At 34.5% G+C, this 15,923-nt stretch overlaps 1 long non-coding RNA gene and 1 pseudogene across 1 annotated transcript; one reads left to right on the top strand and one right to left on the bottom strand.

The window, feature by feature from the left end:
- Window positions 1-12,180: 12,180 nt before the first annotated feature.
- LOC112757959 (carbon catabolite repressor protein 4 homolog 1-like) lies at window positions 12,181-14,370 on the top strand (annotated as a pseudogene).
- Window positions 14,371-14,994: 624 nt separating this feature from the next.
- On the bottom strand, window positions 14,995-15,923 carry LOC140179895 (uncharacterized). The gene is made up of 3 exons (XR_011873796.1): window positions 15,746-15,923; window positions 15,532-15,627; window positions 14,995-15,143 (listed from the first exon to the last, which is right to left on the bottom strand). It is a non-coding gene; the product is annotated as an uncharacterized lncRNA (long non-coding RNA).

Here is a 15,923-nt window from a genome sequence, read left to right as displayed (position 1 = left end):
AATCTTTCACCTGGTTGAATATGACCGAATCGAATGGCATGAAAGGAGAAACAATCCATTATGCTGCAGTGTGTTTGAAGTCCTGGATCCCAATGGTAGTAGCAGCATAAAATTTGATCCTAAATTTGAGATTCCTCTCCCTAGTCCCAAATCAATTCAGGGTAGAAGAGTTTATGTTAATGTGTTTTCTTGTAATGGTCTTTTTTACTTGAGTTGTTCAATGGACAGAGACATTTCACTTGTTTGCAACCCAATAACAGGTGAGTTCATAAGACTTCCAAAACAACCTCCAATCCTGAAGCACTACGAGCAAATATCTCGAGGTTTTGGTTTTCACCCAAAAACAAACCAATACAAGGTGATGAGAATATATATCTCTAAACATGATCATCGTATGGTTGTTGAAATGCACACAGTTGGAGCTTCGACATGGATAAATATTGAGGTAGATTATCCCAAAAATTTGATACATGTGTTATATCATTCTGCTTATTTCAATGGGGCACTTCATTGGATTGGTATAGATATCGATGGAAATGTCTCGATATGGGCTTTCAATTTTGACACGGAAAGGTTCCAATCCTTTCGATGGATCAAGGTACAAAAGTCGGGATATTTGAATTCAGGGGTTCTATTTGCTTGATATATTTTAATGAGCTACTTGTCACAATGTGGATGATGAAAATATATGGAGATGGAGAATCTTGGACTCCCATTTTCCAATATACTAATTCTTCCATAACCACATCTCGGTTACCTAGCTGCATTGGCTCTCTTGATCGTGAAAATAAAGAGTTTAGGATTTTTGCGACTCCTTGGTGTGATTTCAAAGCTCATGGCAAGTTTCAAATAATTCACCATATTCCTACTCTTATCCCACTGAAAGATATTATCATAGGAGATAATGTAGTGGTGCAGAATATTTACTCGCTGGATAATCCTAATTAAGATTCTAATGTTTGTTTGTTAGTTTTAGAGAAAAAAAAAATTCATTTCGATATTTCTTTATTAATAGCAAATTTTTACTTGATTATTTTAGATTCACATTATAATAGTGTTCACATCTTATTTGGTTGCTTAATTATTGTCTCTAACTACTCAATAATGTTTATAAAATTGTTAGTAAAATTCCTTTTTTTAAACTGTTATAATTTAAAATATAATTAGCTGCAATATGGCTGATTATTAGGTAATAATTTTAAAAAGAAATATTCAAGTTCATGCAGTGTTAAATTGTTATCAGTGGAATATGAAATGATACACAAAACTAATAAATAGAAGATCTCCTGCTTTTTTTTTTCTGCCAAGTTAGCTTTTGCTTAATTAAACCACTATATACTACTAATTAATCATGTAAATGACGTATTGTTAAAAAAGTGTACGTGTATGTTATCTTTTAATTAGAAAGAACGCAAGCTGTGATCATATTGATAAGTCTTTTATTTTTTTAAATGACTAAATGTATTTTTATTCTCAGAAAAATAAATATATGCTAGTCTAAAAAACATTAGATGTTGTACGCAGATATAAATACACAATAATTTAATTTAAATTTTGGTGTTTAAAATTTGGTTAATACACTCAAATTGATCCATTTACACTTATAAAATTCTAACTTCCAAATTTTCATCTTTATCATATATTTTTTTTTGTTGTCTCCACTTCTCTTTACTGTTAGTTCATAATATTCTCTTGTCAAGTTTTGAAAACTCGTTCTTTTGGGTGAGTCATAATGGATGATAGTAATAGAAATCAAGAAAACTCAAGCAAGAACAACTATAATAAAGAAATTACAGTAACAGGGACATTCGAACTATGAGGTAAAATTTTCTATTTGATGAAATTATTAAGTGGATACGAGTTTAAAAGAATGATTTGGTGATTGTTGATTCAAAATTTTTTTTGCATTGTTGTAATTTGGAGTTTATTGTAATTTTTTTCATTGGGCTGATAAATATAAAGAACAATAAGGTATATGTGATTTAGGTTGTACAAGAAGTTTTGAACGAGCTCAATTAGAAAATGAAAAATTTAGAGAGCAGTATTAGTACATTGAAGATGTTGATGATGGTGCTGTTGTGTGTCATAATAATTATTAGATTTGGTTTTAGTGTTTGGTTGTTTTGGTTTTTAATTAAGAAATAATTAGAGTGTGAGTGTGTTCATGATTATTATGCAATGATTATAAATAAAGTTAAGTTTCCTCAACAAAAGAGCTAAGTTTGAATGATTCAATTTTTAATCATATTGGAAATTTTCCTTCTCCTAGTGAGTTAGCACACCTTGATGAGCTGTTTTTGGCAAAGCGAAGCAAACTTGGGTATAGAGCATGTTGCAAAATAAAACTAGCTCAAGCTATCGTTGAAGGCAAAATTCAATTAGGACAACTTGAAGAACTTTCCAAAGATGCAAGCTTATCCAGGTGTTGTTTTCTTGTTTTTTCCTGTTTCATGTATGCTAAATGATCTTGAATCTTGATATATGTATGGGATTTGTTAATTATTGCAGTAGGTTCATTCAAGAAATTCTACCTTGAAAACAATTCAAACAGATGTTGAAAAAGTTTATGAAAAGTATGAGCCCTATCAGTTCCTAGCATACTGGTACATAACAAGATGTCCAAATCTAAAATCTTCATGTTTTGTTGGTGTTTTGTGAAAGTTGTTTAAACATCTGCCTTTGAACAAGTCCAAAATATGGGACTTTTATGAAAAAGATTTGGCAAGATGAATGAAATGCTTCCTTCTAACTATAAACTTGTAACAGCTAGTAATATGAGAGGCCATGGGGAAGGCACAAGAAGGAAGAGAAACAGATCCTCCTGAAAATGCTAATATAAACTTAAACAAGGTGTATTATCATCATCACTTAAGAAGTGATTTGCCCCATTGAAGAAAGCTCCTTGTTTCATGTTTATAATTATTTATAACATTCTGTTGCCTGTTAATAACAGTTGAGGTTGAGGGAACCTCTCAATTTGTTATCCCTTCTCTTTTTATAAATGTAATGCGGCTACATTTTACATGGGATGTAAAATTATGTATTTCCATGTTTTCTAAATTCTGAATAGTAATATTAGGTCAAGTTCTTATGGATTACTGGTCTTATTTTATTTATTTATTCTTTCTAGTTCTGACTTTGATGAAAAAGTAAAAAACAAGAGAATCGATTTCACTTTAACAATGAATTTTACAATTAGGGATAAAAATGGGCCGAGCCGAGATGTTACCTCTCGCAGGCTTTTTTTTCAAGCTCAAGTCCGACCTGTCTAAAGCCCGACAAGTCTACGAATTAATTTGAAAAGTTTGTTTTATAAATAAGAACTCAAAAAACAATAAATTTAAAAAAATCTAAATTGACATTAAATAGATTCTAAAATTTATAAATCATAATTTGTAAAAGAATTCATTTATATAATAATTTTTAGTCATATATCGTAATCATATTTATAATTCAAAATTTTTTTTTAACAAAAAAACTACAATCTTAATTAGTATTAACTATTAATTCTTTTTAGTTTTGTTTTGTGTTTAAGAATAACTTATTTTTACAAAAAAAAAAATTGACGAGCTGACGCAACGAGGTTTGTAAACTTTTTAAACTTTTTCTAAAGCTTATAACTTTACCTTTTTAACTAATAGACTTTACAAAAACCCAAATCTAACTTGTTTAATAAAATAAATCGAATCGAACCACAAACTTCTATCGAATAGCCTGACTCACTTCTATTCCTATCTACAATGATATAAACGGTATACAAAAACCTTAAACTATGACCAAATATGATTGTGTAATGGTGCATAATACCTTGATACCTTGATCATAATGATATAGTGTCTACGAGCATGGGTGTAGCTGCCAAACTTTAGGAGACAATCTCAAATAAGTACCATACACTCCTGTATACCAGTTATAGTATTAGTCGTAAGGCATATAGTTGTCAACTTGTTCTCCACTAAGCACATTTTGATTGCTATTTCGTAACTAAAAATCAAAACAGCCAAATACTAAAACTAAAACCAATAATTATTACAACACAACAGTATCATTATAGCATTTTCAATATACCAATATCGCATTCTAAATTTCTCATTCTTCAATTGAGTTTATTAAATTATTTTTATGTAATCTGATCTATATTTTCTTGTTTTTCATTTCCATCAGCTCAGCCCAGCGAAAGAAATACAGTAAACTCCAGACAATAATAATATAAAAAAAAAAACTTGAATTAACAATTACTAAATATTCTTTTAAATTCGTATCAACTTAACAATTCTATTAAATAGAAAATTTTACTTCATAGTTAAAACATCTAAAAAAAATTTTTTTAAATTCTCTTATTTTGCTCAATATTTAATCACCGTATACAACCCACAATTATATAATATAATGTTTTTTTATCTCTGGTTTGAATGTTCTTATTACTGTAAATTCTCTCACTATAATTTTTGCTTGAGTTTCTTTGATTTCTATCACTATCATCCATCATGTCTCCCTAAAAGAAGAGTAATACCCCAAATCAGTCCCTAAGGAAGTTTAGACCGGACAGTTTAGTCTCCAAGGAATAAAAATACCCAGATCGATCCCCAAAGTTAAACGCCGTTAGTCGTTGCAGTCCTTATCCGTTAAAAGGTAACGTCTGCTGCTGAGTTGTAGCGTTAAGTTTTCCATGTGGCCGTTAAGTGCCAGGTGGAGCGAAGAGGACAATTCAGTCCCTGTAGAATTAAACAGAACAATGCCATTTTAGAGGCGTGGAACGCTGCGTTTTGAATGGAATTACGGTTTGTCTCTTCGTTACCCCCCACTCCTTCACAAGACTTGACACAAAAAGACCTGAGACCCCAAACCCTCATCAAACCCTCATCTTCTTTTTACAGAGGATTGCCCTAACCCTCTCCACCGTCATCTCCCACCTCATATTCTACATCACCCTCAACACACTCTCTAATCCATTTATTCTTCGTCGTTGCTCTTTCATCCATGAACATAACGTCTGTTTGCTACAACGTAACCGCCAAAGCATAGAAGCAAAATAGTGGGAAGGCTCGATTGTTGATCAAGCCTTAGTTGCGTTGACCAAAGTAACCCTGTGAAATCAAGAATATAGTGCTTACTGCAAATATTGAAGGTGTTTATTATACTACATGGTTAATCAAATTTTGAGTATTTATTAATATGTTTTCGTTGATAATAGCAGAGCATCTTCAGCATAGTGTGCTCTTATTATATGATTATATGGTTCTTATGTTTCATTGCATTGTATCTTTGTAGCCCATGATTATATCTAATTATGTATGGTGCTTATTTAGAATAGTTAAATAGAGTAATTTATAAAATTAAAAATTAATCTTCTTTTACAGTTCTGAGTTTATGGTGTATGTAATTTATGAAGTTAATATTTTTTCCACCATATATTGCAGATGGAGGATATGGTGGTTCCTGTGTTCCACCATGGAGGCAATATTGTAAGGGATAATAAAGGTGTTATGCTATACATTGATGAAAAGGTTGAGAGATTCCCTAAGATGGAGCTGTCCTCTTCGCTCCACCTGGCACTTAACGGCCACGTGAAAAATTTAACACTACAACTCAGCAGCAGACGTTACCTTTTAACGGGCGAGGACTGCAACGACTAACTGCGTTTAACGTTGGGGATCGATCTGGGTATTTTTATTCTTTGAGGACTAAAGTGTCCGGTCTAAAATTCCTTAGGGACTGATTCGGGGTATTACTCCTAAAAGAATGAGTGAGTTTTCAGAGCTTGACAAGAAGATACTATGAACAATAGCTAAGAAGAGTGGAGATAGAAAAAGATAGGGTTAAGTACTGTTTTCATCCCTAAAGTTTTGGGTGAAAATCAAAATCATCTCCGACCTTTTTTTGTTATTAAAATCATCCTCAATGTTACAAAACGCTATAAAAAATCGTTCTTTTTCACTTTAATTTTATTTTTTTTTACCATATTACTCTTCATTATTAATAAAAATAATTAAAAAATAATATTAAAAAATTAAAACAAAACCATCCCCCTCCCCCCCCCCTTCCGTGACTCCCTCACCCCCTCACCCCACTCCCACACTCACTCTCTCGTAACCCCCTCACCCCCTCACCCTTCACCCCACTCCCGATTCCCGTAACTCCCTCACCCTCCCGTAACCCCCTCACCCCCTCACCCCACTCCCGTCACCCCCCCCCATCCCCTTCCTCATGCCCCTCTCTTCAAAATTCCAACCCCCAATTTCAACTTCAATTTCTCTTCTCGTCGCCGCCGCCGTCGCGTGGTCATCGAGAGGGAGACCCTGCCAGCGCTGCTTCTTCTGTGACTGCCTTTGCTTCTTCTTCTATGACTTCTTCTTCTGCTTCTGCTTGAACTTCTGCTTCTGCTTGAACTTTTGCTTCTGATTGAGTTTATGCTTCTTCTTCTGTGATTTTTTAATTTTTTTTAATTTTTGTTGTTTTGCTGTTTTTGAATCTGAAAACTGAAATTGTAGTTGATGATTATTGAATTATTGTTTATTGAAATTGTTGTGATTATTGAAATTGTTATGCTTCTTCTGCCTCTGCTTTTTTTGTTGATTTATTTTGTTTTGTGAATGTTGCTGTTAATTTGTTTTGTTTTGTTATGAGTAATGAATGGCTATGGTGGCAGTGGTGATGGTGGTGAGGAAAGGGAGAGGGAGGAGGTGGAAGGAGATTGGGAAAGAGTGAGAAGAGGAAAGGGAAGAGGGGTGGGTGTCCTCCGGCAGTAGTAATTGCCACGGTGAAGGTGAGAAGAAGAGGGTGATGGTGAAGAGTAAAAGGAAGGGGATTGGGGGAGGGGTGGGGGGAGAGACCGAAGAGATGATGGAAAGTGGGTGGGGTGGGGTTTTGTTTTTTTTTTTTAAATATTATTTTTATTAATAATGAAGGGTAATATGATAAAAAAAAATAAAATTGAAGTGGAAAAAGACAATTTTATAACGTTTGTAACGTTGATGATAATTTTAATAATAAAAAAAAGTCGGGGACGATTTTGATTTTCACCCCAGACCTTAGGGATGAAAACAGTACTTAACCCAAAAAGATATGACTAAGATGAAGATTTGAGGGGTTAGAATTTTATAAATATAAACAGATCAATTTGAGTGTTTTAACCAAATTTTGAATTAAACTCATTGTCCACATCAGAATGCAGTTAAAACGTCTAATGATTTTTGTATTAACAAAGATTCACATGTACGAGAGTGGAGAAAGAAGTATATTTAGTCATTTTAAAAAATCAAGAACTTAGAGTAAAAAATTTTAAAAACCATTTTAGACATTATCTCAATTATTAATTAATCATACATGATTATATTTTATATTTTATTTAATAACAACTGTGGTTAACGTATAATTATACAGCCATATTATATGCAAACCATTAACTATCGCCTTTAGAAACGTATTTTTCATGTCAAAATTTTTTATTACGTTATTATAAACAAATTTAATTATTCATCTGTTATAAATTTAATTATTTTATTATGATAAATTTGATTATTCTTGTGGTAATTATTAGTAAAAAATATGTAAATTAATATGTAATATATATTAGTTAATTTTTAGTGTATGTGAATTATTTTAAAAAAAAAAAGACTTTCATATAAGTATTGATGAATTGCTTTTTTTATAAATCATTTTTAAACTTAAATTACTTTTTTTATTTTGTTAATATTCAAACTTTTAAATTTCATTTCGTGAAAGATGCTGAACCAATATAATTCAAACCAGAAAATAATAAATTTATAAATTAAATTAAATTAGCTTAAATTATTTTTCAAATTATAATTGGTGATGTCAAAAATATATATTTAATTGGGTTGAAAGCCCAAAATGTTTGATGAAAACTTTAATGATGGAGGTCCAAAATAAAAATAAGTGCACAGCCCATGAAAAAAGGAAGCTAATCAGCAAACAAAGGGGTATTGCATTGTTAAGAAAACCTTAGGAGCATGCTTTTAAATTTTGTTTTCATCATTATTATCACTTTATAATAGATTTAAGTTATTATCATTATCCTAAATTTTGTTTTCATTTTTTAATATGTATTTAATTTTCACAAATTATTAGTCTAAAGTTATTTTACATATGCATTTAGAATTTATTCTTGATGTATTAACTTTATGCAGTCGTCTAACTATATTTGTTCTTTTAGATGATCATTCATGTAATTAATGTAAAAAAATAGTTATTTTTATTAATGTGTCATTGCATAATTAAATGCACGTGTAAAATTACTTTACACTGACTGTATATCAAAATTAAATTTTTTGCATTTAATCATATATTATTAAGTCAGAAAAAAATAATTTACACATTTACAATATAAATAATTATAAAACAATATATATAAAAGTTTAATTTTCATGTACTATAAAAATATTTTACACACTTAAATTTATATTTTTATATTATTTTTTAGAAAATAAATTTTAAAATTAATTATTTTTATTAAACAATAATATATGATTATTGTCCATCCAAATTTTTATTAAAACATTTAGGGTTTGTTCGGGTGAGTTTTTAATAAAATATCTTTTTTTTAAGTTATCTTTTTTTAAAAGATTTTTTAGAAAAGTAAAGTAATTTTATGTTTGGATATCTCATGTGAAAAGATATTTTTATCTATTAATTATATTTGGGCAATAAGATAAAAGTATTTTTTTGTTTATTTATCATATAAAAAAATATTTTTTAAGAAAAAAAGATCTTTTAAAAAATATGTAAATTGTAGCTTCTCAAAAAAGATTTTTTTTAAATTTTTTTAGTACTTTTACTTTTGTTATTGAAAATTTGGCAAACATAAATTTTTTTTTATCGATTTAATGGCGTCAACCACGCACTTAACAGATTTTTCTAAATAAATAAAATAAATATTTTAATTACTAATATACGTAATTTTTAGAATATTTACGTTTTTCATTATGTGTCTTATCTCATTTACAGTGTAAACGAGATGAATAAGGCATATGTTATAAAGTATATAACTTCAATCATAGGGATCAATTTCCAATCGCATAGCCTCATAATAATTCTGTAAAGCTTCTGCATAATTTTCTTTAGATTGCGCCGACATCTGTCTCATACACTATGGGGATGGTGAGAAAAGATATATTTTATACCCCAGGGGGCTATAATTGGAGATACCATTGTTTCTGGTACAGAAGTTCCTATTAAAATGGGAAATGCCCTACCTTTGAGATAACACATGTCAATGTATCACGTTTATAAACATGTTACGTAGGAAAGAGCGAACTATGCATATCTCGTTTATTCTATAAACGAGATATGTGGGATTTTAAAATATTTACACAGTAAATGAGATATATTAGGACAAAAATCAACTATCAATAAAAGGATCAGCAAACCGTTGGTATTCTTTACACAACTCTCAGATCTTCCTTCTCTTCTGTTTTTTCTTCCAAAAACTTAGCAAAAATGTCCAGTGGCAGTTGTTTCTTTGTTGTGATGGTGTATCTCAACTGTTAGATGAGAAATAGTGACAGCGGGGTTATATTTGAGTGTGAGAGTCTTGCGCTATTCCAAACTTGAAGAGCAAATTCGTTGTTCGAATTAAAAAGTATGATATTGATGGAGTAGGTGGTAGGAAGAGAAAAGAGGTTGGTAGAGTTGGGTATAGGATGCTAGTACCGATGGGGAATGGTATATTTCAGTTTCGTCTGTTATGGCTTGATGGCGATGAACACGTGCGCCTAATGTTTGACGTGCACGGGAGAATTATGGTTGAACAAGTGATGGAGCTTTCTACGGAGGTTCGTGATGTTGGTGGCGATGATACTGGCAGCTCGGACTTTGTGCCGGATGACCCTCCTTTCGCACCACGACCGTTACACTGTGCTAGTCGAGTGCAGGACATGGACGTTGAGAATGAGGAATCCGACGAGGAGTACATTGTCGATAGCCACAGAAGTGGTTCCTCTAACGATGATGATAAAGATGAGTTCATACTAGAGACTCCTGTTGGTGGATCAGTTCGATATCTTTTTCCTACATCACGTCTAATTTCAGAGTTATCATCTGTACCCAGCCACTACCATACATTAGATTTGGATGCGATGCACGAGAAAATTCCATATTCGAGTATGGGGGCCGACGATTACGATACCGACGGTGGTCTAAAGTTTAGGGTTGATCACAGATTCAGGAGCAGAGAGGTAGTGCTGCAAGGCGTGAAGAATTACAGTATTTAGAGAAGTGCGGAGTATCGAGTAGTCGAGTCGAATCGGTTAAAGTACCACGTATGTTGCCGGCAATTCACTAATGGTTGTCCCTGGAGTTTGCTTGTCGCCCTTGGACAGAATCTAGGATATTGGTGAGTGCTATAGTATTTTAGTTCGTTTTCTTCTTTGTCATTGTTATTTTGGTTATATTTTAATTTGATTATATTTAAAATCATTAGGGAGGTACGTAAATTTGGCGGATCACACACATGTATAGCCTCACCATGTTGCAAGATCATCGACAATTGGACAGCAGCCTCATATGTAGAATCATCTTGCCCCTCATACAGTCCAATCCATCAGTTTCCATCCCTGTTCTTCAGAGTACAGTGAGTAGAGCTATCACTTCAAGCAGTCATATAGAAAAGTTTGGATGGAAAAATAAAAGAAAATTGCGCAGATATATGGTGATTGGGCAGGCATCTGAATGTCTGGTCGCACCTCCCTGGCATGCCTACGACGATCAGGGACATCTGGTGGAAGGTGGAGGACCTCCCTTAGCATACTAGGTATGGGCTGGACGTTGTTAGGGAGGGTTAAAAGTCTGGGATCGTCAAGTACATCTTCCCCCGGACAGATGCTTGACCCTGCAGGCCTACTGGTACCAAACCCAGTATTCCAGTGTCGGCCTGTCGTCAGTAGTAGGCTGAATAGAGATCACATGGCCCGCCTCAAACCGGGCCCTGAATGCATCGTACCAAACCCGATGAGATAAAATCGAAACCAAAATCGTATCTCACTTATAGGGAAAAGGTCGAAATCTGCTTGTCGGTCGGATACCACTGTGGAAACCTGTGGTATATCCATGAGACAAGAAGCGGTGTGCAACCAGCTATGTCGGTAGTGGCACAATGTGCTGCATAGCACAAGGAGTAGTACGTCTATGCAAGCACAGTGGATCCCCCACGAAAGACCGCCGCACCTCCCAAAGTCAGCCAACAATGGCAGCCATCTGATATGCACCTGATTGTCAGACTTGTGTGTCATCAGGTAGCCACCGATCAACATCATGATATAACACCTGGTGTATTGTCAAAGGGTGGCTGGATCGATAGTTTGTGGGGACAAGTGCCGGACTCGGTCTTAGAGTCACGTCAACTTTATGCTAAATGACTCTTTCCTCTGGACACCCTGTTGCGCTGGAAGTGGCGGTCTGGCACCTAGGAGTTTCTCCACGTGCTCCCATGTTGGTCGATGGTACCAAGTCTGAAAGTCATGTAGGCACCCACTCACTGGCTTCTCGTCTGTGTGTAACCTGAGGTGGCATGCAATGTCCTGCAGGGTGATGGTGGACTCATCCCATGGCAGGTGAAAAGTGTGGGTCTCCGAATACTACCACTCAACGAATGCAATGATTAGAGAGTTATTAAATACAAAATCAATGAGCTGCACCGTGTCGCCGAACCCAACTTCCCTCAGGTAAGGGACAATGGCGTCCAGGGGGGACAAGTGTGTGACTAACCTGTTTAGGTAGTAGCAGGCGAGGCCTCTGTTTAACAAAAAAAAACTTTTATAAAGATTCCATTTTGTATTGAGTTCTCTAGTATATTAAAATTTTTTCTAAAAAATATAAAATGTAATTCATATAAACATCACAATCTCTTAAGTGAGTATGAAAAGACTAAGCCATTTGAACTCTAACTCATTGGCAAAAAAAAACCCTGCACTTTAACCTATTATAAAAAAATGAAGTGAATTGTTTGATGTTATAAGAAAAAAAAGTTGTGAATTACTCTTTCTTAGTGATTATTTTATTCACATGCACAAACTAATTCATGATATCAATCTTACTAAACACAAATATATTTTATAATGTAAGTCCATCAAGCATAGGAATATAAGATCTCTTTAACTAAAGTAAATTCAGCTAAGACACGAAGACAAAATACAAAGAAAAGAAACAAATAGGAAAATGAAAAACAAAACAAGATTAAATAATCGTATCTTGTCTTCCCCCCCAATTTACACTCACTTTCACACACAGACGCCAAGAAAGAAACCATTTTTTCACATCCTCAGTAGTAAAAACCCTAATCTTCGATCGCTCTCCTCTTCCTCTCTCTAAAACCCTAATATCCGATCCTCCAGATCGCTTCGCCCATCAAATCCCCGCTCCCCAATCGCTAAGCTTTCGTGTTGCGCCACCAATTTTCCTCCTAGGGTTTGTTCTGATTGAAATTCCGTCAAGGCTGGCGGCTACCCGGGTCATGTAAATGGCGGATCCGCCAACAATCCGCCCCTGCAAGCGTTGTGTTACAGTTACAGATACAGTTACGGGCGGTAGCATAGGAAGCAGAAGGAGAAGAGTGGTGTTGATAGGGTCAGAGAGCTGTGAAGATTGCGAAGAGTGAAGCATGCTGAGCGTGGTGCAAGTGCACCTCCCTTCCGATATTCCCATCGTAGGATGTGAGCTCACACCTTATGTGCTCCTCCGCCGCCCTGACAGGACCGTTACCACCGATGATGTTTCCGAGATCAACCCCTTAGATGGCCATTTCTTGCGTTACAAGTGGTTAGTGCACTTCCCTCTATTCGCATCTTCTTTTTACCCTATTGTGAAAGAATTATTTATCTTTCTTGATGATCTTGAATTGTGTTTCTTGTTTCTTAGAAGTGGGTGTATGTAGTGTTTGCTGTTAGGTTGTAGCTCATTTAGCTATTTTGGCGTATTATTAAACTTGAATCTTTTAGTGTCTGCTATTTGAGATCACCATTTGGACTTTTGGCAGGTATCGTGTACAAAGTGATAAAAAAGTTGCTGTTTGTAGCATACATCCATCCGAGCAGGCTACACTGCAGTGCCTAGGTTGTGTTGAGGCTAAAATACCTGTTGCCAAAAGTTACCATTGCACTCCAAAGTGTTTTTCAGATGCATGGCAGCATCATCGTGTCTTACATGACCGTGCTGCAAGCGCAGTTAATGACCTTGGAAATGAAGAGGAGGAGTTATTTGGGTGATTTAATAATTCTGGTTCTGGATCTTCCAATACCACCTTATCTGCCTCTGCTTCAAGTGCTAGCCTGACAAATGGAGCTGCACCTGTGTATCCGGCAGCAGTTACACAACGAAGTGGTGGTGAAATCGTGGTTTGAAGTTGGACATTCTAAGACATACACCCCTACTGCTGATGACATTGGTCATGTACTTAAGTTTGAGTGTGTTGTAGTTGATGCAGAGACAAAACTTACCGTGGGGCATGCTTGCACTCTACTAACATCCCGTGTCATTCCTGCTCCTTCGCCTAGTCCACATCAAATGATACCTGTTGATGGGATGGGGCATTTAGATGCAGAAGGGCGTATAACATCTTCGGGATCTTTTACGGTTCTATCATACAAGATATTGTCTGATTCATATGCCTCAAGTGAATTATACAATTACTGCCCTTCGTGGGCTCTTTCGTGGCCTTATCGCAGGCAAAATTTGTTACGAGAAATAGTTGGTTACCAAGCTGATATTATTTGTCTTCAGGAGGTATGTTCATGTGCTGTTAGATGTGATGAGAATTTTTTTTAAATGTTTTTTAAACTCTTTATTCGTTGAATGGTTCTGAGTAAATAGCTCTTTATATCGACCACAGGTTCAAAGTGATCATTATGAGGAATATTTTGCCCCTGAACTGGATAAACATGGTTATTATGGTCTTTACAAGAAAAAAACAAATGAGGTTGTTGTTGAACTTTACTTCGTTATTTACATAATTTTAAGTTTTTTCTTTTGTTGTTAAGCTGAGATGATGGAGGTCTTGCAGGTATTCCTTGGTAATGCCAATAGAATTGATGGTTGTGCGACATTTTTTCGTAGAGACAGATTTTCACATGTGAAAAAATACGAGGTGAGGAGTTATTTTATGGGTATAGACTTCTCTTAAGTTTCTATACAACTTAAAATGGTGTTCTCTTGCATGCAGGTTGAATTTAATAAGGCTGCACAGTCATTAACAGATGCAATGATTCCAACCTCTCAGAGGAAAACTGCCTTGAATCGGCTGGTTAAGGTTGTTTATTGCATGAAACATGATACTTTTGATATTTTGAATGAAGAATTATCTGTAATAGAGTTGTCACACTATCAGTAATAATTGATGAGTATAAAGTTATCCATAAATCGCGGAGATAAACTCAATATGTCAGGAAATCGTTCAAGTTCAGTGACAGACAAATTATATACAAATAGCATATAGATACAAACCTGCCCCAGATTTTGCTTCTCTATCTCCGAGAGCTCAACCAAATCTTCAGTACTAGCATGTTCCACTTTCGAACGGCAAAGAGGCATCGAGAAACAAACATCTTAGTTGCCATAAGTATAATGGTTATTCACCAAAATAAATAGTAATTGGAGATTCTAGTACAATAAGCTACTAAAACAACCCTTTGGATAAAAAGCAAACTCTGGTAGCACAAAGAGTACCTAAAGTTTTAAGTAGTTTTAGATAAACTGCATAACTCAGGATTAACCTTGGATGCTTCAGTCAAACTATGGACCCGAAAAGGCACTAAGGGCCAGAAAATAAGAGAACTATATTGCTAAGCAAACAAAAATGTGAAGCTGAGAATATACGTAGTTAAAGCAGTATTGCATACTAAATGCATAATTCATGAGGTTTTTTTTTTTTCTAAGATGCCTCATAATAAATTTTAATTTTAGAATATCCCCAGTTATTTTCCAACCCATGATCTATTCAAAAAACAAACAGCCATGTTGAATTGAAATCAGTGTGTCTGAATAACTGTACATAATATGAGTACAAATTACATGCTCTTTCAACAATGATCTTAAACCTCTGGTTGACTGAGACATATATGCATTGCACGAATATTTGGAGCTACCCGAGCCATCACCACCAATAAACATCACCACAAACTGGGAAGTGCAAACTAGAAAGCGAGAAAAAAATAATTGAGAAAGTTTCATGCAATATTCCTATATGAATATAGATATATGTTAAGGTTCTTAAAGAAATAAGTAAAATGCTTAATGAATCAGAAATTCAGAATAGTTCAGAGTGTGGCAAACTTTCAAGTCTATGCATTAGTTAACCATAGGAAGATAGTAAGCTACATCAGTAGAAGGACGCAAGTTTTTATCATGTTAATTGATCATAATGCAGAAACAATTTGGATTACATAATACATTTTCAAAAGAATGGACACTGAAAAGAGAATTCAGAAGAGAAGCAGCAACAAAAATGGTATTGCATAACTACAAACAAATTTCGATTCAAGCACCATCAGACTACAAAGAGATACAGTTATGTATAATTACCATAAAAAAGGCCACATATGTTTTTTCGAAGCATGTAATAGAGATCTCGGAAGGACTCTTCCCAAGCTGATTGCCGTTTACTTAAGAAGTCCAGTTCTATTGACAAGAAAAGAAAGGAGAGAAAATGGGGAAAAAAAGAGAAATAAGGGAAATTGAAAAGGAATAAGACAAAGAAGAGGTATGAAATGGGATAAGTTTAAAGATGCTTGTTCACCTCCATCTGCAGTTGGTGAGCTCAAGGCTGATATGAGAGACGGTGGTAGAACAGATTGAGGATACATCCAAGAATGTAAACCTTTAAAGCCCTGGGAACCTGTCATGTTTTGATTAGTGGAGAAACAATGTTGGAAGAAAGGCATTGTACCGCATACAGCTGATCTATGTATCCTGAA

The sequence above is a fragment of the Arachis hypogaea genome, chromosome 16, assembly GCF_003086295.3.
Source record: "Arachis hypogaea cultivar Tifrunner chromosome 16, arahy.Tifrunner.gnm2.J5K5, whole genome shotgun sequence".
In the NCBI taxonomy this organism is placed as follows: domain Eukaryota; kingdom Viridiplantae; phylum Streptophyta; class Magnoliopsida; order Fabales; family Fabaceae; genus Arachis; species Arachis hypogaea.
Note: the sequence above shows the minus strand (reverse complement) of the source record. Positions and strands in the feature narration are given on the sequence as shown.